Genomic DNA, 25,868 nt, shown 5'->3' on the forward strand with positions numbered 1-25,868 from the left:
CTGAATAGCTGCAGGGTCCAACTGCGGAAAATGAGGTGTTGCTCTTCCAGCTTGCGTTGAAATGTCCTGGAATACTGCAGCAAGCCTGACGCAGAGATATTGACCAGGGAACAGGATGGGGTATTAAAGTGGCAGGCAACGGGAAACTCAGGGTCTTTTGCATAGTTACAGCTTGGATATTCAGTGAAGTGGTCACCCAGTCTACCTTTAGTTTCCCCAATGTAGAGCAGACCACAATGTGAGCAGCGAATTTAGTAGACCGGATTGTGGGAAATGTTGGTAGGATGCTGCTTCACCTGGGAGGTATGTTTGGCCTTTGGTTAGTGACGAGGGAGGAGGTAAGTGGGAAAGTGTAACACCTCCGTCAGGGGAAGGTGAAGTGTACCTGTGGTGGGGGCTAGGGGAGGTGGTGTGTGTGGGGTGGGGGAAAGTGTGGGCAGTGAATAACGAGTGGGCCAGGGTTTCCTGGAGGAAATGGTCACTTCAGAAGGCGGAAAGGGGAGAGGAGGCAAATATGTGTCTGTTGGTGGCATCTCGCTGGAAGTGGGGGAATGCAGACTGATGATCTTCTGCATGTGAATGCTGGTGGGATTGTGGTAAGGACAAGGGGAACTCTAATGCTGTTGCACCAAGGAAGAAAGATGCTGAGGGTAGAAGTGCAGGAGGTGGGTCAGAACTGGTTGAGGTCCCTGTCAATAACAGTGCTAGGGAGTTCTCGGTTGAGGAAGAAGGTGGACATATCATAGGCCACATTTTTGAAGTTGACATCATCAGAAGCAATGTGGTGGAGACGGAGGAACTGGGGGAAAGGAATGGAGTCTTTGCAGGAAACAGGGGGTGAGGATGTATACTCGAGGTAGCTGTGGGAGTTGGTGGGTTATTACTGGATATCAGTGACCGGTCTATCCCCAGAAATAGAAGCACAGATGTCGAGTAAAGAAAGGGAGAAGTCAGAGGTAGACAGGTGAATGTGAGGGAGAGGTGCAAATTGGAAACAACGAACTTTTCCAATTCTGGACAAGAAAGAGGAGCAGCAGCGATGATAGTATCTACATATTGGAGAAAGAGTTATAGATGGGGGCTGGAATAGAACTGGAAATGGAATGACCTACGTACCCCATGAAGGAACAGGTATAACTTGGGCCCACGTATGTATCCATGCACCCGCTCTGTATGGGAGGAACAGGCTGAAGCAATGGGTCTACATGGCCAGTTCTGTTTGTGGAATTTCAGGTGGAGATAAAAGCGAACTCTGCTATCAGAGGACCATCAGCTTCGGGACTGTTAGGTGGGGGTGAATGGGGGGGGCAGATCTGGGCCAGTGAGTGGGAATCTTCTGATAAAATGTGGTCAGATTTAGTAAATAAAATAGCCTGATGTGCCATGGTAGAGTTATGGACCAGCAGGTGACATGTAGAGGTATCTGAGAGCTGGCACTCAGCCTTTGAAATGTAGAGGTGAGTCCACCAGACTGCAGCAGCACCTCCCTTATCGGCACAGGCTGAATAACATAGTCAGGATTGATTGAAGCATACAGCGTACAGTCTGTTCAGAGGGTGATAGGTTGGATAGGGAGGGGGGAATACAGAGAATTTAAGACAACTAAACTCACATGGAAATTTCTCAATGAACATATTGAGTTCAAGTAAACGCCAGAGGAATAGATCCAGGTGGAGGCAGAGTGTTGGAGCTGGGCGAAGGGTCTATGGGATGGCGAGTGGACTCTTGTCCAAAGAAATGGGCACCGAGGAGAAGATTGTGAAAGAGGAGTTCAACATTACGTCGTTCCTGAAGTTCATTAAAGTGGGGACACAGAGGGATAAAGCTGAGACCTTTGCTGAGTACTGAATATTCAGCATTAGAGCGTGTAAGGTTAGGAGGGATGGTGAATACACGACAGAACGTGGGCTTGGGGGAGGGGATGGAGTCAGGGCACAGGGCATGGTGGTGTGGCAGATTCCAGAGGCTCATAGGCATCTCTAGGTTATTCCATCTTGTGGGCCTCGTACATCTGGTGAGCATGGCAAATGAGCTGGAGAATGAAGTAGAATTGGGGAATGGTGCAGCCTTGAGCCAATGGGATGTGATGGAGATACAATGTGACAGCGACATCACACGACCAGTCCTCAGAAAATAACTGATTGAAGATAATCGGAATCGTTATCTTATTGTAATGCTCTGATTTCATTGGGGTGACACTCAACCAGCAAGGTCTTACTTTTCTGAGACTTTAGACCAAACTGTGAAAACTGATGAGTCTTGATGTTATTAATAAGACAAATCCACCCATGGATTTGGAAGTCACTAGCAAGGGCAGGGTTTAATTGTCATTCCCAATAGCTCTGGGTAAGGTGTCATTGGTCATTGAGGAAATTACCAGCACAGAATTTCCTCTGATTTCCATTAACCACAGTTTGCTGAGGGTGAATGATGCTACATGAGTCAAATGCTACTTTGATGGCAAGGGAAGTTAGTCTGATCTCACCTCAACTGACATTGGAAAATAAGTTAAAATACTAAAGAGAAAAAGGATAGAACACGGCTTATTGAATAATGTGGTCACTGTCCTCGCAACGTTTAAGGACAAACAGATGCATGGACTTCTGATTCTGAGGAGAGGTATTTCCTATTTGGGATGAGGCTGTTTGGTTAAGCGCGGTGACAGTGAGACAGAAAAAAAACATTCCACTCTGTATGGGGAAAAGCCCACACTATTCATGGTGCATTGGACAATGACAGACATACACTCTTCGACATTGGGCATTGATCATCTCAATCTCATCATTCACTGATGACCAATAGCAGCACAGAAGCCAGGAGCTCCCGTCACCCCAGTTGGAAAGCAAAAATGGGAAAGGGATGGCCAGTGGAAGTGGGAGTAACTAGGGAATTGGTGTTACTTACAGTGGGAGTGGCAGAGGAAGGGTGGGAAGAGATATCATCAGTGGAAGAGTATGTGGCAGCAGAAGGTGTAGTGCAAGGGAAGTAGAATTGTAAAGAAAGAGTAGGAAGGGAAGGAAGAATGGCTAATGAAATTTTAGTGACTGGGAAAAGCTTGGTTTTGGAATAGTGAGGTTGGGTGAAAGCCACCACTCTTCAGGAAAATTGGGAACTGATTCCATTGAAAATTAAAATTTGATGTACTTCTTTTTCTATCACTTGATTCTTTATCAGATTGTACATTCACTCTGTAGTTTTGTATCTCCATCACATGCAGGTGACGGGTTCCCCCCCCCCAGTGTTGTGACTCAACAGTTTTGAACTTTTTTTAACAGTATGTATTTGCTTCCAATTCAAGGTAGACATGAGAATATGATTTGATCTCCTGCAGTTTGTCCATAACATGGAATTTAATTGAATATTTATCCTCATCACATTAGCTGATTCAAGCAATGAATCAGTGTCCATCCTGCAGATGAAAAATTTCTTCAGTTCTGACTATTGTTACAAAGGACAGTGCCACACAACAGGCTAATGTTCCAGTGCAAGGTGACAAACCGAAGTTCGTCCTAAATTAGGTACACGCTTTATGAATAGGACATGCTGAGGGACAGAGTGTAAAAGGTGGATTTAACTTTGTGTCGAAAATGGTATTTGCAGCTCCCTCATAATGGGTGTTAACTACATCACTCTGTAAATTCCCCAAAATAAGAACAACAAGAGACTGGAATTCTTAATTATTGCTTAGTGAATAACATGTGGAAAACAGGAAGAAAATCAAGGTTTGTTTGTGATATTCATAAATGATGATGGTGAGAATGTGGAAGATGGATGGAAGTGGAATGATATCTAATTTTGGGGATGACACAAAGGTTAGCTGGGTTGTTCACAGTGAGGAGGACAGGGTTAGGCTACAGGACGATATAAACAGATGATTTCTATATCCAGATCAATAGTCGATGAAGTTTAACACTGATAAATGTGAAATGATGCACATCTGAATTAACAAGAGAAGTGAGAACTCAAATTTTGAAGGGTGAGGGCTAAACTCACTCCTTTTTTCTTTGAAGCAGGGAAGGTTGAGGAGGGAACCTGGTACAGGTATGCAAGAGCATAAGGTGTATGGAGAGGATGAACAGACAACAGCTGTTTCCCTTACTCTAACGGTCAAAACCAAACGAAACAAACTTAAAGTGAAAGGCAGAGGATTGAGAGGGGATTTCTGAAATCTGTATTGAACTGAGAGGGTGGCACAGACATAGAATATAAAGTTCCTATATGTGGAAACAGGCCCTTCGGCCCAAAAATTCCACACTGGCCCTCCAAAGAGTAACCCACCCAAACACATTCCTCCGATATTTACCCCTGACTAATGTACATAACCTTCATGTCTCTGAACACTTTGGGCAATTTAGCATGGCCAGTTCACTTATCCTGCACATCTTTGGATTGTGGGAGGAAATCGGAGAACCTACAGGAAACCCACGCAGATGTGGGGGAATGTGCAAAATCCATACAGGGAGTCACCCAAAGCTGGAATCAAACCTGGGTCCCCAGCGCTCTAACGCAGGCGTGCTAACCACTGAGCCGCATTTCTGCCCCGAATAACATGTGTCTGGAATGCATTTCCTAGGTGGGTGATTGATCAGGTAATCTCACAAACTTTAAAAAAAGCCTTTGGATATGCACTTGGTGATGCAGGCTCGCATTTTCATTTAATTATTCTATGTTGTGGCAGCCACGAATACTCAGATATATTCTGAAGCAATAGCTAATGGCAGTTCCTAGTTTGTTCCATTGACTGTACTCAGTAAGTGAGCCTCCAGGGAAGTGCTGGTGCTATCTCCCACTTTCTATTTAAATGTTTCGGTTTCCTTGAGTCGGTAATGTAATTTCCGGTGTCGATGATGTCATTTCCTGCCCTTTTTCTCAGAGGATGGTAGATGGAGTCAAAATTGATGTCTTTGTTGACGGAGTTCCGGATGGAATGCCATGTTTCCAGGAATTCTTGTGCTTGTCTCTATTTGGCCTGTCCTAGGATGGATATGCAGACCTAGTCAAAGTGGCATACTTCCTCATCAGTACGTAAGACATTCGTATTGGGATCATGTCTTTTGTAGCTAGTTGATGTTCATATATCCTGGAGACTAGTTTTCTGTTTGTTCTCCCATTGTAGTGTTTGTTAAAATTCTCGCAAGGCTTATTGTTCCTGGAGCAGAACAGACAAAGATGTGAATTTATTGCGGTGCTCAAAAGTATGAAAAAGGTTGCAGAGTAGAAAAAGAATACTCGATTAGTAGGCATTATAGCATCAAGGAATTCTGATTTCAAGGTTCTCAGAAAAAGAGCTAGAAGTGAAATAAGGAAAAAATCTTTATTTAGAGAGTTGTTACGAATTGGAATTGACTAGCTGGGAAAGTTGTGGATGAAGATTCAAAAGAGAACTGGATATATATTTGGAAATTATGAATTTAACGCGCAACAGAGAGAGGGCTAGCAAATGGGAGGTGCTTGGGAGATATTTTTGGAGCTGATGCATACATAATGGCCAATAGCTTCCTCCTGTACTTTAAAGTTTTGTACTCTATCAAATGTCAGCTGTAAATAAAAGTCAGTATCCAATTATTTCACTGTGTAAATGCTCGCAAATATCTGATTATTTGGTGCAGCATAAGCATTTAAAATGCAAGTATTGCAATGTCAGCTTCATTATGAAGTCCAATTATTACCCAGAACATGAATATTTTACATGTTGTATTCCTATTACCAAAACAAATATATCATTGTCTTGTCACAAAACTCTTTGAAAAGCTTTGACTTTTCACTGACACAATATTATGTTCGTTGCTTTTTATTCACCCTCCACGTTTCATATTAAACATCATTCATTCTAAAAATTGGAAGTTTTCAAATTATTATTCACTAAAATTTGAAAGCACAAATAATTTATTTAGTTTAATGTTCACAGTCCATGATGAATTATTGCAATTTTTAATTTTTTGGCAAATAGCTGAAGATCGTATATTTCAGTGAGAAATTAAACTGATTGTTTATATATAACTGTATAAGAACGCTAATTCTATATTTATGTTCAGTCGTTTGCTCACTCTGAACATGCTATTATTCAGAAACCAACCCCTTTAAAAATATTGGAGTGGCAAAACATTGCTTTGAAACCTGACATTGAATATCTAATTCTGATCAGCACAAGAGTTATGCTCTTTCTTCGATAAAATAAAATGTACATGCTTTATGTCTGTGTTAGAAAATCTTGACAGTTTATATTTTAGTTTCATAAATATAGAATCAACAGAATTGATTGAAGAGATTCTAGTTCAGTTGAATGATTATCGTTCACATCTTATTTTTGCCCAATTCATGGAGTATAGCAAACATCCGACTATTGTTCGGCTCAGTAAACTCACCACCTTGCAATGAGCTACGCTGAAAATTGCTTGCAATAGATCTGAAATCATTTACAGTGTTATTGGACCTCACAGCTGCCTGAGATACACAGAGACTCAGTCGCCTTTTCCAAAATCTGTACATGGAGTTTCTAACCTGGTTCGGGGCAGTCAGTCAAACATTACTTCAAAACAAATAATTTGGAATCCACCTTGGGCAGGGGGAGAACCCGCCAACGACTATCACTGATCTCAGTGTAGGTACAAATGTTGTCCAGGTTAAATACTAATGGCTGACCACAACCAAGTTTTAAAATTCATCTTCAGCCAGAGCCTGGCCCAGAGAGCAGACGTGTTGACATGGAGAGCCAGAATCACACCATACAAGTTACCTATGTTGATGAAATCTGACCTGCCTCCAAGATTCCATACACCTGCACCCCGGGTGAAGATGTTAACAAGTTGACAATCTATTGCAGTGTCTTTTGCCTCACAAAGAAACCTGTAAATCCATATCCAACAAATGTAACCTTCACATTCTCCAGTATCAAAATAAATTTGTACATCTCTGTGAATGGTCAGAGATTACTACATGGATCACACAGTAGAATGTATGTGAAGTAACCAGCAGCAAACGGCAATCCAAAAATCACATTAAGGATTCTGTCTGGTTTAAGTTACCACACATATTATACTGGCTTTCAGGTGACTGTAACAACGCACACCATAACTGGAGGTTTTGGCCTTACACCGCTCCAAAGCTTCCTGATCTCACACACATCACTGCCTGACACATTCAACAACTGATGAGAATCCACAAGCTGGGTGAAACTGGAAACACAGAACAGTGCAGCACTGTACAGGCCCTTCTGTCTTTGACGTTCTGTCGACCTTTGATCCTACTCTAAGATCAAACTAACATACATACCTTTCATTATACTATCATTCATGTACCTATCCAATTATATATCCCTAATATACTTGACTTTACTACAACTGCTGGCTGTTCATTTTACACACCCTACCCTCTGTGAAAGAACCTACCTCTGACATCACCCCTAAAACTTCCTTCAATTACCTTAAAATCATACCCCGTCGAGAGTCATTTCCACCCTGGCAGAAAGTAAATGGCTATCCACTCTATCGATGCCTCTCATCATCTTGAACACCCCTGTCAAGTCACGTTCCATTCTTCTTCGTTCCAATGAGAAAAACACCCTAGCTCCCTCAAATTTTCTTTGTATGACATGCCCTCCAGCCCAGGCAGCATCTTGATAAATCTCCTCAGCACCATCACCAAACCTTCCACGTCTTTCCTATAACGAGGCAACCAGAACTGATCACAATATTCTAAGCTGGTCTCACCAGGGCTCCATAGAGTAGCAGCATAACCTCGCAGCTGTTAAACTCAATCCCTCGGCGAATGAACACATCAAACACATCCTTAACAACGTTATAAACCTGGGTAGCAACTTTGTGGGAGCTATGTCATGAACCATATGACCCCCCTGTTCCTCCACAATGTAGGAATCCTACCTTTAACCCTGTATTCTGCATTCAACTTCAACCTTCCAAAATGAATCGTATCCCACTTTCCATATTGAGCACCATCTGCCACTGCGCAGCTGGGTACTGCATCCTGTCAATGTTCCTGTTGTAAACTACAACAGCCCTGCATTTTATCCACAGTTCCACCAACCTGTGTTACATCATCAAACTTACGAACCTACCCTTCCACTTCGTCATCCAAGTCATTTATCAAAATCACAAACAGCAGAGGTCTCAGAACCGATCCTTATGGAACACCACTGCTCACCTAGTTCCACACTGAATACTTCCCATTTACTACCACCCTCTGTATTCTATGGGCTAGCCAATTCTGTATCAAGACAGATAGGTCTCCCTGTATACCATGCCTCCTTACATTCTGAATGAAACTACCACGGGGAAGTTTATCAAACACCTTGCTAAAATCCAGGCACTCCGCATTCACTGCTCTACCTTCTTCAGTGTGTTTAACCCCATGCTCATATAATCGAACAAGAGTTGTGAGGTATGACCTGCCCCTCATAAATCCAAGCTGACTATTTTTAATCAAACCTTGTTTTTCCAGAATCCTCTCCAATAGTTTGCCCAATACTGATGTAAGACTGTCTGGTCTGTCATTCTCAAGAAAATCCCTGTTTCTTTGCTTGAACAAGGGATTATATTTGCCACCCTTCAATCAACCTACGCTACTCCAATGGAGAGTGAAGGCACAGACATCTCTTCCCTCTCTTCCTTTAGTAACCTAGAGTGTTTCCCGTCTGGCCGAGGGATTTATCTATCCTTATGCTTGTACTTCAAACAGTCTGTATTTCACCTCAACTTTTTCCTTCCTGTCCAACCAAATGATTGACTGCTTGCCATTTCAGGGCTCTGTACAGTGCTGCCTTCCTGAGCAAATATGGTTCCCAATATCCTGTGTATTATGGAATGGAAAACATGTGATGCTTTGACTCTGCTGCTCCTCAGATGCAGCCTGACTGCCTGTGCTTTTCCAGCACCACAATTTTCGACTCTGATCACCAGTCCTCACTTTCTCCATCACTGAGGGCTGTCCCCTCTGCACACTGAGCAGGGAACTAATCAACAGAAACTCGTTGTATCTGGAGCTGACTGTTCAGTTCTGGAAAGTTGCATTTGATGAACATATTTACTAAAAACAAATTTCAAATTCAACAAATATTCATTCAGTCCCAGAGTTACAGTTTTGGTTCATGAATTGGACAGGTTGATAACGAACAGTGAATGACTGAAGAACTCCGAGGTACAGAGTGTTCCAGGTGATATATTCCAGGTTGGATGTGCTTTACCTTGATGCTGGTAATATTATCAGACAGACAGATATAATAAGGAAACGAGGTGACATGTGGAAGTGTGACATTTTTGCCATTACAGAGATGTGTTTGAGGGAGGTCGGGGCTAACAACTCAATATTCTGTGGTACCAGATCTATAGTCAGGACAGAAGAGAGGGTAAAAGAGGAGGTGGTGTTGCCTTATCAATTATGAAGTTAGTTACTGGCGTAAGAAGGGACGATATCTTGAAAGGATCTTCTAAAGAGGCTTGGTGGTTAGAGCTCAGGATCAAAACCATGGCAGAAACACTGCTAGGGATATATTATAGACACCCAGATAAAGGAAATACGGGAGCAGGTATATAACCAAGTTATTGTGTAAAACAATAATAGGATAGGTATATTCAAGCATTTCAATTCCAAACATTCATTCGGTCAGTGATAAATTTTTAAGAGGGGCAGGTGTTTTGAAATTTATTCCAGAGAGCTTCTTATATCAACATAGAGCAGATACAACAATGGGCAGTGCAGTGCTGGGCCGCACTGTGGGGAACGAAGTCAGTCAAGTGTTCCAGGCAGAAGTGGGAGAGCATTCCAGGACCAGTGACCGTGATATCACACAGTCTGAATTTGCTAAGGAAAAGATCCCAAAAATGTTAGAAAAATAAGACCTTTTTGCATTGCAGAGACAGATATTATGGAAACAAATGACAGGATCTGGCCAAAGTGCAGTTGCTTCTGGGTGAAACTGTAGCAGAACAAGGTGGGGCGGGGTTGGGGGAATCATTTGTTTAAAATTGGATTGATGAAATTGTCGGCCCAGCATGTTACACCGAAGATAAAATTTAGGAAAACAAACACAGAGAGCCTCAGATGTCGACACAAATTCCGAACAGGATGAAAAGGGAAAGAGAAGCTTAAATCTGGTACCAAGTGAGCAGGTCAATGAAGGTCCTAAAAGAATATAGCAAGTGTAGGGCTAAACTTAAACAATCAGTGGAAGAGCAGAAGGAGGGTTGATAAAACATTAACGGGTAAGATTAGCAAGAATCCACAGTCATTTGTTTTCGGTTTATTAAGGGGAAGAGGATAACGCCGGAAAGAATGGGAGTATTAGAGACTAATACTCTAATTACTCTGTTCACAGAGTCAGAGAATATGTTAAACACACGCTACAAATCGGCCTTCAGTTTGGAGAAGCAGTTCCTGGATTCAGGGAGAGTGACTGTTTGACCCTTGAGCAAATTGACACAGGAGCTGAGGAAGAATTAGAAGTTTATGCAAGGTAGAATGGGCAAATCCCCAGATTAAAGACCACTAAGTCTCACATCAGTGAGAGGGAAGCAATTGTAGAAATTTCGGAGGGCTATTGAGGCTGGATCATTAAATGTCTTCAAGGCTGAGACAGACAGATTTTTATGCAAGCGTTACGGAGAAATCACAGGAAAGTGGAATGGGGGATTAACAAAATAAATATAACCTAATCGAAGGAAAAGCAGACTCAGTGAGCGGATAGACATATTGTTGCCCCTATGTCTAATGGTGTTCTTTTCCAATAGCCTTGTATTCACAAGAACATCAACCTCTCTAACTATGGAGTGAGACACAGTTTGAAATGCAATCGAGGGATTCAAGGAATTCATAAATGCAATACAAATAGACAGAAAGTACGAGAGGACTGCAATAACACGGATTGCCTGTTCGGGTGAGGATTTCCATCGACACAACCACCACTACCAGAAGAAAGACATCAGCAATACACCCTCCAAGGCCAAGAGCAGACTGGCACTGGGGAGAAGGTAGTCTGGGGCCAGGTGTCAAGGCGTGCTGACGGCCTAAACACTACATCACTGTCATGTCTCCTTCCTTCCCTGACCAAAATTAAATGTGGAGGGGTAGGGAGACATGCCGTTGTAGCAGAGTAAGCAGGAAGGCTTTGACATGAGAGGCTTCGGACGGCTCAGCTCAGCAAAATGTACAGGTAAACTCAAATAAAGTCCTTTTAGCTTTATTGTTACAGCAGTCGAGATGGCATTTAGGGAAGTCGCACTCTCCATCTTGTGAGATGTGGTAGCTCAGGGGGATTTCCACCGTCCCTGATGGCTACACGTGTAGGCACTGCACCCAGCTTCAGCTCCTGGGAGACCGTGCTGGGAGCTGAAGCTACGCAGCACGGTGGCTCAGTAGTTAGCACTGCTGCCTCACAGCACCAGTTAGCAGGGTTCAAATCCAGCCTCGGGCAATTGTCTGTGTGGAGTTTTCACATTCTCACTGAGTTTCCTCTGAGTTTCCCACAGTCAAAAAATGTGCAGGTTAGGTGAATTGGTCATGCTAAATTACCTGCAGTGTTGCGTGTAGGGGAGTGGGTCTGGGTGGGCTACTCTTCAATGGGTCGGTGCGGACTTGTTTGGCCAAACGGCCTGTTTACACACTGTAGGTAAGCTAATCTAGGATGCACTCAGGGTCATCCAGGATACTGACAACTTCATAGACACTCCAATAGTTATGTTTCTTTCATGGCTAATATTCCAATCCAACGTTCATCGTCCTGAGTTCATTAGCCTTACCTGTCAGTCCTGTTGTATGTAAATAAACACAATTTAATCCAACAGGCGTTCCTTGCTTCCTGTCATGTTCCAGGCAGAGAGAAGATGGGCGACCACCAGGAATAGCAAAGGGAGTGCAGGAATCCCCTGTGGCCATTCCCCTCGAGAAACAAGTAGACCATTTTGGATTGTTGGGGCAATGACCGTTTAGGGGAAAGCAGCAGAAGCCAGGTTGGTGGTACTAGCACTGGCTCTGGGGCACAGCGGGAAAGGGTAAAGGTAAGCAGGACGTTTAAGATAGGAGGGTCTATTGTTAGTGGGACAGATCAGAGATTGTGTGGTCACAAACGGGAATCCAAGATGGTGGGATACCTCCCAGGCGCTAGGGTCCAGGATGTCTCCATTTGGCTGCAGAACATTCTCAAGGGGGAGGGAGAGCAGCCGGAAATCATTATGCACGTTAGCACAAATGATACCCGTAGAAATAGGGACGAGGTCCCGCAGCGTGATTACAGAGAGCTAGGAGAAACCTTTTTTAAAAAAAAACCTTGACAGTGGTAATCTCCTGAGTGGGAGATTACCGTCCGCGACATGCACTGGAGGGGATATTAATATCTTGGTGGCCAGTTTTGCTCGGATTACAAGGGAGGGTTAAAACTAGATTGGCAAGTGGTCATATCCTCAAGAGCAGGGAGGCAAGTGGAAGGAGATGCATTAATCAGAAATAGTCAGGTTAGGCTGGAAAATGACAGAGAGAAAGTAATGCATTATGGATTAAATTGCATCTGTTTCAATGTACGAGGGCTGACAAGTAAGGCCGATGAACTCAGGGCGTGGATATTTAGGTGGGACTGGGATATTATAGCCATTACAGAAATATGGCTAAGTGATGGAAAGGACTGTTAGCTTAATGTGCTAGGGAACAGGTGCTTTAGATGAAACAGAGATGGTGGAGCGAGGGGAGGGGAGTTGCATTTCTGATTAAGGGAAGTACCATAGCAGTAATCAGAGATAAAATAACTGATGGATCACCCAATGAGGCTTTGTGGGTGGAGTTAAGAAATAGGAATGGAATGGTGAGGTGTTGGGGTTGTAATATAGGCCCCAAAGAGTCAACAGGAATGAGAGTAACAAATATGCAGGGAGAGAGGGGAGACCTGCAGGAGCAATAGGGTTATCATACTAGGGGATTTTAATTTTTCTAATACAGACTGGAACGGCCAGAGCATTAAGGGATTTGATGAGATAGAATCAGTTAAATGCATCAGGAAAGTTTCCTCAAGCAGTATATAGAGGGTCCTACTCGGGAAGGGGCAAAACCCGAACTTTTCTTAGGAAATAGGGCTGGACAGGTGACTGAATTAATAGTGGAGGAGCACTTTGGGACCAGTAACCATAGTCCTATTTGTTTTCATATAGTTATGGAGAGGGACAAAACTGGTCCACAGGTTCATGTTCGAACTTCGGGCGTGGCTCAGGTACAGGCAGCTGGGATCAAGGGATTCCCTGGAGATATATAAGAGATACAGGAGTTTACTGAAGAAGGACATCAGTAGGGTGGAAAGGGGGCAAAAAAGAGCCTTGGCTGAGAAGATTAGGATGAATCCAAAAAGGTACTCAAATATATTAAAAGAAAAAGCAATACCTGGAGAGAAAATTGGACCCATCGAAGGCCAATGTGGATAAACATGTGTGGAACTATAAGAGATGGGTGAAATCCTCAATGAATATTTCTACTCGATGTTTACCGTGGGGAAAGACATGATGACTTCAGAACTTGAGGAAGTTAGTCTTGAGGAAGTGATATCTTAGGGACAATCCATGTCATAGTAGAGGAGATTTGGACGTACTAGATTGTTTGAAAGTGGATAAATCTCATGGTCCTTACCCGATATATCCAAGAATACCTCAAATGGCTCCAGAAGAACTTTCGGCGACCCTGGACTATAATGTTGATCACCACTGACCACAGTGGATGTCCCGGAAGACTGGAGGGTAGCAAATGCCACGTCCTTGTTCAAGGAGAACTGCACAAAAAAAGCCTTGGAACTACAGACCAGTAGGTTTAACTTCTGTGGTAGGTAAGTTACTTGAGAAGGTTCTGAGGGATAAGATGTGCATGCATTTAGAAAGACAGGCTTTGATTCGGAATAGTAAGTGTGGCTTTGTGCGAGGAAGTTTGTGCTTGACAATTTTCTTAATGTAATTGGATGAAGTGACCAGGAAGATTGACTTGGGTAGGGCAGGAGACGTCGAAACATGTGGTGTTGGAAAAGCACAGCAGCTCAGGCAGCATTCGATGGACAGGAGATGTATGTTTCGGACATAAGCCCTTTATCAGCAACGTCCAAAACATCGATTCTCCTGTTCCTGTGATGCTGCTTGACCTGCCGTGTTTTTCCAGTGCCATATCTTTCGACACTAATCTCCAGCATCTGCAGAGCTCACTTTCTCCAAGATTTAATCGACTGAGACAAGGTGGGGGGAGGGGAAATAATGAAACTGGAGAAATCTGAATTCATCCCATGTGGTTGGAGGGTTCCCAGGCGGAAGATGAGGTACTCTTCCTCCAACCGTCGTGTTGTTATGTTCTGGCAATGGAGGAGTCCAAGGACCTGCATGTCCTTGGTGGAGTGGGAGGGAGAGTTAAAGTGTTCAGCCACGGGGTGGTTGGGTTGGTTGGTCCGGGTGTCCCAGAGGTGTTCCGTGAAGCGTTCTGCAAGTAGGCGGCTTCACGGCTTCACAGAACAACTCTGGGACGCCCGGAAAAACCAACCCAACCACCCCGTGGCTCAACACTTTAACTCTCCCTCCCTCTCCACCGAGGACATGCAGGTCCTTGGACTCCTCCATCGCCAGGATATAACAACACGACGGTTGGAGGAAGTGTGCCTCATCTTCCGCCTGGGAACCCTCCAATCACAAGGGATAAACTCAGATTTCTCCAATTTCGTCATTTCCCCTCCCCCCACCTTGTCTCAGTCGATTCCCTCGAACTCAGCACCGCCCTCCTCACCTGCAATCTTCTTCCTGACCTCTCCGCCCCCACCCTACTCCGGCCTATCGCCCTCACCTTGACCTCCTTCCACCTATCACATCTCCATCGCCCCTCCCCCAAGTCCCTCCTCCCTACCTTTTATCTTAGCCTGCCTGGCACACTCTCCTCATTCCTGATGAAGGGCTCTGGCCCGAAACGACAAATTTCCTGTTCCTTGGAAGCTGCCTGACCTGCTGTGTTTTAACCAGCAACACATTTTCTGCTCTGATCTCCAGCATCTGCAGACCTCACTTTTTACTTCTCCAAGATTTAGACAATATGGATTTCAGTTACAGCAGAACAGAATGAGGCCTTTCAACCCCTGGAGACTGATATACAATTACAGGAGGAGGCCAATAAACCCCTCAGGCCTATAAAACTGTAACCAGATCATGCAGCACCAGTATCCAGTTACACAGCAACAGGATCAGTCTATTCAGTCACGTGAAGTCAGTAACACAGGAAATGGAAGAGGCCGCAAAGTGACTGGACTATGGAGTATACTGGAATAAAACCAGGCTCCATGACCCCTCAGACCTGCCCTTCCATTCAGTAAGTCAGGGCCGATCTTCACTCGGCCGCAATTTATCTTTTATGCCCAATTCTTTGTAGACCTCAACTCTCTGACGGGTCAAAATCCACTGACACCCACTCGCACTCCCCAAACATTTCAGTGATTTGGCCTCCCCAACTGTCTGGTCCCAACCGTCACTACCCTCTGAGAGAAGGAAACACTCCCCACACATATACCTTGGCCTATTGACATGGATAGAAGATATGAACACAGCGTAAAGTGACTGGCCCTGATATTATGGCAGTATTTGATTGAGCGAGATGTCGAGGAGACTGAACAAAATTGAAATTAATGGGAATCAGTTGTAAACTCCCCACTGGTTGGATCATTCAGAACACAATGGGGCTGGTGGACATCAATCCTTCCAGTTCCAGGATATCCCTGTGGGCAATCCGCAGGGTAGCTTCTTCGGCATAAACATCTTCAACTGCGTCATCAATGTCTTTCCCTCTGTCATACGATCAGAGGTGGGGATGTTCTGTGAAGATTATACAATGTTCAGAACAATGAGTCACCTCCTAAGGTACTCAGGTATCAAATCTGGACAACATTCAAGCTTGTGCTGCTAATGTAAAGGTAACATTGATCAAAAGTAACGGGTACTAAACATTTCCAAGGTGAAAAGAAAGAGGAACTCCTTCAGCAACTCTAGCTGGTTTCACAGTAATATAAAAAAGCCATTCCGTCCATCTGATCTGTTGGATAACAAGAGGCGCAATGCATTCACTCACTCCTGCCTATTACTGAAGAAGACAATTTTAAAAAAAAACAGTAGATGTTGGAATCCAAAATACACACGCAGGAAGCTGGAAGAACAAAATAAGCAAGGCAGTATCAAGACGTTGAGAAGTGAACGCCTTGGATATAACCATTCGTCAGGACTGTGGATGGGAGTAAGGGAGTCTATAGATAAAGTGGCGGTTGAGGGAGGAGGAGGCAGAGTGGTGAGGTGTGGGATAAGTGCACACAGATCAAGGGTATCAGCGGGTTGGTGATGGGATGGCTGAGTCCAGTTGGTAGGTAGCTGGACAAAAGCTTGCTCAGAGAAATGGAAGGGAGGGGAGGGTCTGGGAAGGGAGTCGGGGGATTGGAAGGGAGGTTATTTGCAATTGGAGAATTCAATGTTGAGTCCCAGGTGTGTAGGCTACACAGGAGACAGATGAGATCTTGTTCTTCCAAATCATGGTTTAGTTCGTTGTGGCAATGGAGGACGCCAAGGATGGCCATGTTGGAAAGGGACTGGGAAAGAGAATTGAAATAGGAGTAATTTAGCTAGGATGACTACTACATTTTAAAACCGACAGAAACTTTATTCATAAAATTACACAATGAAATACAAAGAACAGAATAAAGAATCACGACAGAATTCAACCTATTCAACTAGATTAAATTATGCTGTTCCGGGCATACGCAACTGTCCCAATAATCAAACTGCCAATTAAAACCAGTACAAACGGAACATATACTTCCACGTTGAAATTGAAGGCCAGAAAAGAGAGAGAGTTTCCACACAGCTCCCAGATGAACTTCCAAGTTCAAAACTCAACTGAAAACTGCTCAGCTCAATTCAGCTCAGCTAGTTCAGCTAAAAGAGCTCACCACTCTCCGTTCATTATACTGGTCACTTATAAAGCATGACCACTTTGGCCTGAAGTCTCATCTGTTTCCATATAAACAAAAGGCCTCTAAAAATCCTTTTCATTTCTGTATCAAACCAGACTGATAGGAGCTTGGCCCCGTTTTATTGTCCCTGCAAAAAAACCAAGGATAGAGTCTCCTTGAGCCAAGGAACAACTTTTTGACAAATAAGGGACTTGCTTTGTGACATGTCTCCCCCCACTAAAACAAAAGAACCATCAATGCTAAAAGATGGCTGCATTTTTAACCTTTCAAATCCAGTTAGTAGTCTTAAAACAGACAGATACACTACGCTGACAGTAAACATTCAAACATGCACAAACCCTTTCAAATTCAGGCCGCGGTATACCCACCACCGAACACCTCCGTATCTCATTCGAGTCTCAATAACTCATCAGCTTTCACGCTTTCGCGACCTTCCACATGCACAATTGTCAGATTGAATGGCTGCAACAAGAAGCTCCATCTAAACAATCAGGCATTTTTGTCCTTAGTTTTTCCCACAAATGTGTTGTGATCAGTGTATACAATTGTCTCAGATGCATTGCTGGTAATATAAACACAGTTATGGTGTAATGCCAACACTAACTTTAAAGTCTTTTTCTCCACCGTTGAACATTTCTGTTGATGAACGTTCGACTTCACAGAATAATACCCGATAGGCATTTGTATTCCCCAATCATCCTCCTGTAGGAACACCAGGCCAATACCCACATCACTGGCAACGATAGCCCCCTTGAAAGGCTTCGCCTAATCTAGTGTAGCTCTTCTGGGAGCAGTGTTTACACAGTCTTTAGATTGTAAAATGCCTTTTGACAGTCCTCTGTCCACTGAGAGTTCTTGCCTTTGACACTTTGGTGAGTGGAGCCGCCGCACTGCTTAAAGTTTGGCACAAACTTTCGGTAAAATCCAGTCAATCCCATGAACCGTAGTACTGCATATTTCTTTTTGTCGACGGTGTGAAACATTCCCCAACTACTTTCGTTTTCGTATCTCATGGGGCCATTTGTCCATGTTCAATAACGTGAATTGGGCTTTCTCAAATTCACTTTTAGCTAAGTTTACCACCAAGCCTGCCTTCTGAAGTTAATCGCACAAGTCCGATAAATGCTGTAAATGTTCCTTCCATGAGTGACTAAAAACCACCTGGTCATCAACGTAGACCACACAGTTGGGCAATCAGGCAATGACCTTATTATCGGTCTCTGAAATGTGTCTGGATCGTTTTTCATACAAAATACCACAATTTGAACTGTCCATTTGGTGTTATAAAAGCCGAAATTGCCTTTGCTTTCTCTGACAGAGGTCCGTGCCAGTAGCCTCTGAGCAAATCCAACTTAGAAATGTAAGTAGCTTCTCCCACTTTTTCGTCTCAGTTCTCCAAACATGGAATTGGATCTGTATCAGTCTTTGTGACGGCATTGACTTTGTGATAGTCCACACATGACCGTTGGGTACCATCTGGCTTTGGTACCATGACTATATGTGAACTCCAGTCACTGTAACTCACTTCGATTATGACATATTGGAGTGTGCGCTCTGTCTCCTTCTGAACCTGTGCCAATTTTGGAGAGTCATGCCCATAAGGATGTTGCTTAATCAGAACAGCATCTCCTGTGTCGACATCATGCACAATTATGTTCGTACTTTCCAGTTTATTGCCGCATATCTCTCCACAAGATAGTAAAAACTCTTTCAGGTCACTTTTCTTTTCTTGTGTAAGGTAACTCAATAATTTATCCAATTTTTGACAACTTCCTCATTCTCCAATTTGATTTGAAGAATGTCCAATTCAGAATCCTCTGAACTTGGTTCTTCCTTTTGTGCTGTAATCATTAACATCTTCTCCTCTTCCTTTCCTTCCCTATCAAAATACCTTTTGAAAATATTCACACGACACACTCCGTGAGATCTCATCCTGTCTCGAGTCCGTATCAAATAGTTCACCTCATTCAATTTCTTCCCAATTTGATAAGATAGGCCAAAACTTGCTTTTCAAGGTTCAACTGTTACTGGAAGTAACACCAATACCTTACTCCCAATTGCAAAATTGCCAATTTATGATTTGTGATCCACTTCCTTTTTCATTGTATGCTGCAATACTTTTAAATGCTGTCTACCCAACTCTCCAGCTCTATTTAATCGTTCCCTAAGATTTGACACATCAACCAAATGGATGGTCTCTGAATTCTGACTTATTAATTTCTCCTTAACCAATGTTAATGGTCCTTTTACTTTATGCACACAAATTAATTTAAATAGACTGAATTTGGTCGATTCATTCTGTGCATCTGTGATCACAAATAGTTCAAAAGGAATTTCCTTATCGCAATCATCTGGATAATCCTGATCATAAAACCTCAACATGGTCTTCAGTGTTTGATGCCATCTCTCTTATGCTCCCTGTGATTCCAAATAGTACGCAGTAAATTTGAATTGCTTTATTCCCAAGTTATCCATCATCTCCTTGAATAGTTCGGACGTGAGGTGTGATCGGTCTGGATCTCTATTGGTAGTCCGTACCGAGTAAAAAAATAAGCATTTTTCTACAACTCTTTTAGCTGTGATGCTGCATAATGGGTCTGCCCCTGGAAATCTAGTCGACACATTCATTATTGTTAATAAATACTTATTTACACTTTTTGTTTGAGCTAGGGGCCTACACAATCTATTAAGACTTTAGCGAAAGGTTCCTCAAATGTTGGAATAGGTATTAAAGTTGTAGATTTATTACTGTCTGTGTGAATGTTTGAGACATCTGGCAAAATTCAACTACATCTTTGTGTAGTTCAGGCCAGTGAAAGTATCTTTGTATTCCAGCCTGTAATGTCCTAACCCCAAAATGATCTCCAAGTGGTAGCTCATGTGCCACTCGCAGCGCCTCTTTTCTATACCCAACAGGAAAAAACAATTTGAAGAATTTCTGTTCACGCCTGATCTGCTTCAATGTGCACTGATCTCCATATCCACATTAAGATATCATTTGTTAAGTAATAACACACAGGAATGCATTCATTCTCTTTCTTGCTAAATGTTTTTTGATATAACTTTTGTAACTCCTTATCTTTCTGCTTAATTCAATCACCTTAGCAGAGTTAAAATACTTTCATGTTTTCATACTTGCTCCTACTGTTCCACTTATCTGGTTAAAAAGAAACTTTCGGATAACTCTACTTCAGCTTCCTTATCTGTGCCTTTATCCTGCTTCAACCTGTGTATTTGTGATCTTCTGATGACGTAATCAGGGAAAATTCCTAGATAAACATTCTCCAGGTCTTCAGTTGCCTGCATCTTCACTGACCTTTCAACTATAGCAGGCAGCACGCCTACCAGTGAATCAGTTATATTATTTGCAAGGACAATTTTTATTCCTGTAGCTGATAGTTAGGGGTCCAGTACACCTACCACGCATTCTCCGCTCTTCTCTGGACCCCATCGCCTCACTTTACATAACTGAACACTTTTTGCCTCACTATGAATTCGTGTTCCCAGCACATTTTCTGGCAATATTCTCTCAAGAGTTCATAAAGCCTCACCCCTCAGCATTACAGACTGAAAATATCCTGTGTCAATTAATATTGGAACCTCCTTACCAATTACTCCTGGCCTATGTGAATAAACTTTACCCTTCCATGTAGATTTTTTTACGGAGATTTAGCATGTCCACTGATCATATTGTACACTCTGAGGCAGTTGCCTAACTCCCCCTATGCTTTTTGTTCCTAGTTCAACGAAACTTCCAGGCTTGTCTTGTTATCCTATAGCTGGATTTCTCCCAGCTCACCGACACTGTGAATTTGTGTGGCCATCTTAATTACAATGAAAACAGCATAGTATTTAAACTTCTTTGTCCCCCTCAAGGTTTTCTTTATTACCGTGGTAAATTATCCTTACATTCTACACTGTGATCTACATTTCCCTTTGCACATGAGGGTATTTCTTTGCTACAATTTCTGTCCCTCAGAGACCAGAACTGGTTCTGGAAAGCAAATCAAGTTTATGGACCAGTTCATAATCATCAGTCATTTCAGCAGCTAACCTTGCTGTTTCACTCTCTGCTCTTCCACCTGAGTTTTCACTACTTCAGGTAGTAAACTTTTGAATTCCTCCAAATACTAACCTCTCTCGGGGCATTATAGCTTTGCCTGAATTTTAAAGCTCTTATCCAACTATCGAAATTAGTCCGTTTGACCCTTAGAATCTCAGTGTAGGTTTGACCAGGATCCTCATTAGATTCCTGAAAGGTTGCTTATGTTGACTTAATGTTTTTTTTAGTCTCTTCAGACTCCCCAGATTCCTCCTCTGATAGGGATGTGAATACCTCACCAGTCCTACCTACAAGTTGCGTTTGGATCAACAAAACCCACAATGCTTCTGGCCACTGCATTTGTTGAGCCAACTTTTCAAATGAGACGAACAGGTCATCACATTCTTCTCATCAAGTTGAGGCAATGCTTGAACATACTAAAACAAATTCTCACTAGGCTTCTGACTACCAGGGTTTGCTCATCCGCACTGTCTTCCTTACTAAGCCTACCCTCAGTCGTTATCTCCAGTGTTTAACACTGACTTCCCTTTTTAAGTGTCAGTTTTTGCTCTTCAAAAGCTCCCTGTTTCTCTCTCCCCTGCTGCTTTCTCTTTTGCCATTCTTTCTTTTTTACTCTCTTTTCCCCCTTCTTCTGCATTTTACTGAAAGTCAAATGTTTCATTTTGGCTGCCCTTTCCTTACGTCTCGCCGCTAACTCAAGATGTTTCATTTGCAACTGAATTCTTCCCATCTCAATAGATTCGGATGGTTTCTCCAGCAAGTTTAATTGACGAGCTACTGCTGTAATTACCTCTCCTTTCCTCACAGAAGCAGTCAGTTCCAATTGCAAATTGGTCTCATTCACTTTTTGTAAAATATCCAAGGTCACTGCATGCACACCGAGGAAACGTTTGGCAAATGAAATTGCCATTACTATTCGAAGCTTTGTCAACCCAGTCAAATGAATACCCGAACTAAAGACACTAGCAACTCCCACTCGCTGTTGAAAATCTAGCAATGAGCGCCCAGTCTGTTATGGACGAGGCTAGACCACTCCACTCAAAACATTCTTAAGCAAGCAGCCCAGAGCATAACTTTGCAGTTTGTTTTGGTAATTATCCAATGAAAATTACCCGGAGTAATTTAGCTAGGTTGACGACTAGATTTTAAATCAGAGAAAAACGTTATTCACAAAATTACACAATGAAACACAATGAACAGAATAAAGAACACCTACAGAATTCAACTGATCCAGCGAGACTTAATTATGCTATTCCAAATGCACACAATAGTCGCAATAATCAAACTCACTTGAAATAACGTCATAATGGAATGCATGTTTCCAGGTTGAAGCTAAATGGCAGAAAAGAGAGAGAGTTTCCACACAGCTCCCAGTTGAAATTCCCAGTTCAAGACTCAACTGAAAACTGCTCAGCTGAACTCAACTCAGCTAGCTCAGCTAAAAGAGCTGACAACTCCCCGTTCATCATACAAGTCACTTCGAAAGCATGACCACTTTGGCCTGTAGTTTCATCTGTTTACATATAAATAAAAGGCCTCTGAAAATCCCTTTTATGTCTGTACCAAAAACAGACTGAGCATAGCCTGGCCCCGTTTTACTGATGCTCGAAAAAAAGTTAAGGACAGAGTCTACTTGAGCCAATGAACAGCTTTTAGCAAAAAAGAAGGATTGGTTTGTGACAGAGAAGACAGGCTAGTGTTCTATATGGAGGTCAGAATCTGGTGGGAGTGGCTAATACTGTCAGAGTGTGGCTGATGACAGATTTGTGAACAACATGACGTTCAATGCAAGGTCACACACCAACTGTACATCCAGACGGTGATAGTTCATTCAGAACCTGGAGCACTCTCTCTCAACCAACATGGGGGCTCCATAGAGCTCTGTATATTATCATAGAGTCATAGAATTCTATAGCATGGAGACAGTCCACGAGCACAAACTCGTTCATGTTGATCAAAATGTCCATCCATGCTAACCTCATTTCCCTGCGCTTGATCCATATCCTTCGAAACATTTTCTAACTATATATTTGTCCAAATGTGAAGGCACATATCATGGAAAACATGGTATATCTAATGCTATCCGTGTTTTGTTTTGGAAATAATGAGCGTTGATTGATAACATTCCAGTGTTATTGCAATCCCGTTTTTATTCTTTTTGTAGCGTTACAGATTAAACTCTCATTTCCTTCACACTCTCCTCATGGTACCATCACTGCAGGGAATTGTCTGGTGAAACTCCATTACACTCTCACCCTGTAGCAAGGAGATCATTGATTATAAATGAAAGAAAATACTGCCTCAAGTACACTCCACAATTGCAGGACGGTGTCTTCACTCTTATACTTTAATCATTTTGTAATGAACGATACTACTCATTATTGTGCTGATTACTTGCTGAGGCATAGAGTCATAGAGATGCACAACATGGAAACAGATCCTTCAAACCGACCCGTCCATGCCGGACAGATATCCCAATCCAATCTAGTTCCACCTGCCAGTACCCGACTGCTCTGTAGGGATTCTGTTAGTGCCTCATGATCAAGGACATGCAACTCGTTTTCACCAAGAGCACTTCCCATCATCTCGCCTTCTCATAAATACAAAATGAGAAGGATTACACTTTTTGCCAATCATTTATTTGCCTTATGAAGCAAAGTCACACCAACAACAATATCACTATTGCCATTGGAGTTGATTGGAGATACTGAGGAGGCGATGATCCAGCTGTATTATCTCTGAGTATGAATCCAGGGAATCAGGTAATGACCCAGACACTGGATCCGAATCCCACAACAGCAAACGTTGGAATTTGAATTTAACAAAATATCAGGAATCAAGAATCAAATGAAACAATGAAACCATTGTCGATTGTCCTATCTGGCACCCTCATGCCCTTCAGGAAAGGAAATCTACCTTCTTCAGCTGGTCGGGCTTACATGTAACTCCACAGCAATGTGGTTAACTCTCGGTTGCAGTTTGAAATAGCCAAACCAGCCACTCAGTTATATCAGTCACTTCAAAGCCTCAAAGAAATGAAACCGCATGGACGTCAGCACTGACTACTTACAGCCCACGGACTGCAGTGGGCCAGGAAGACAGCTCACCAACACGTTCTCAAGGACAATGAAGAAAGGGAATTAAATACTGGCCCAGCATCCCATTAATACATAAAAGAAGATGATCACACTCAGGGAAAAGAGAAAAACAGGCATAAATAATGTTAAACAGGAACTTTGACATCTACCTTACATGGTCATTATTATCAGTAATATGGGAACAGGAGAAACATAAGTAAGTTTTAATTTCATTTTTTATTTCCATCCCAGCTGATCATCAACAATCTCTTTGCTTCTTTCTCTCTATCTCTCTCTTTCTCCATCTATTCAACTCAGTCCTTCTCCCTTTCATAACAGATGTCGGTGTCACCAACATCGATCACGCTATTTCCCAACTGTGTTCAGTTCTGATGGATGGTCATTAGAATCGAATTGCCAATTCTATTGTTCTCTCGACCCGAGGGGGCTACCAAATCTGCTCAGTTTGTCTGGCACTTTCACGTTCTTTATTGTTTCTGATCTGTTGTACGATTCTTTGCTTTATTTAACCTTTAATTTTGTTATTACTTGGAATGTCTGCATCGCTGACAGGGGCAGCATTTTTTGACCTAACCAAATATCGTTTACTGCGAGGTCATTCTTTCAAGCAGTACAGAACAAAGCACATTGCTGTGGGAATCACATAAATCTTAAGCCAGACCAGATAATAACGCAAGTTCTATTTACCAAAGGACATCAGTGAAATAGATAAACGTATGGACAAAATGCTGGAAATGTCACGGTTGTTATTTCCAATTCCTGTCTTTTGTATTTACTTTCTGATACCGTCTGTGATAGGATGTGGAATAGCATCTTTCTGTGTAATAACCTGTGCATCTGAATTACATTTCTTCCGACATTATTGCGCTGAGAGAGTATTTCTGTCATGAAGTTATTTTAGAGACAAGAACAAAGTTGCGATCGAAATATTTGCAACTGAAAGAGTGCTTAAAGGAGAAGTGTAACCATAATGTCTGAATTTTACCAAAGCATAGATAATGGTTTATTAATCGTCAGCATTGAAGCCAAGATGGTGACTGGACATATAATCGAGCTGGTAGTGGAAAGGTTTTGTGATGGACAGTATACGGAGACATAAATGAATTTTATTTATTTAAATTCGGTATTGTGAACAGTCTCGTTCTCAGATGTTTGTGAGGGCGGTGGTGTGGGCGGAACTGAAGTTTGTGGGTAATCAATGGAATTTGCATTTGAAACTAAGGCAATAGTTTCTGTCTTTGTCAAATATATATAACAGAAACAGTAACGAAGTTCACCATGATTGAAGAGATTAATAAATGGATAGAAATGAAGAAACTTACCAGGAACACCAACAATAGCGAGGATAGGGTAGTAACCCGCCTGGATAATCATCAGTGCACCTAATATCCGATATCGAATCCAAGACCAGGAAAAATAGACAAGACCCACGGATAAACTCCTGTCCATTTTTGCAGCATTCCAGTCTAATGTTCTCAGATTCTGATCCATTAATAGATCATTCCAGACTATTCTCAGATGTTTAAATCTCCTTTTTCTGTCTCTGCAGCTTCTGATCCCTTTGAGCGCTGGATTTAATGCATCTGCTGCTACAATGGCATAAACCATTGCAAGAGGCCCCTTACTAATAGGAGACGAAAACATCCAGTGACATAGCTAGGATCCATGGAGACTAGCATCACTCACAGTCACTGAACACACAGCTCCATTTAACCCCTTTCAGTATGGTTCCTTCAGTTCACAA

The sequence above is a fragment of the Hemiscyllium ocellatum genome, chromosome 38 (assembly GCF_020745735.1).
Source record: "Hemiscyllium ocellatum isolate sHemOce1 chromosome 38, sHemOce1.pat.X.cur, whole genome shotgun sequence".
Lineage (NCBI taxonomy): Eukaryota > Metazoa > Chordata > Chondrichthyes > Orectolobiformes > Hemiscylliidae > Hemiscyllium > Hemiscyllium ocellatum.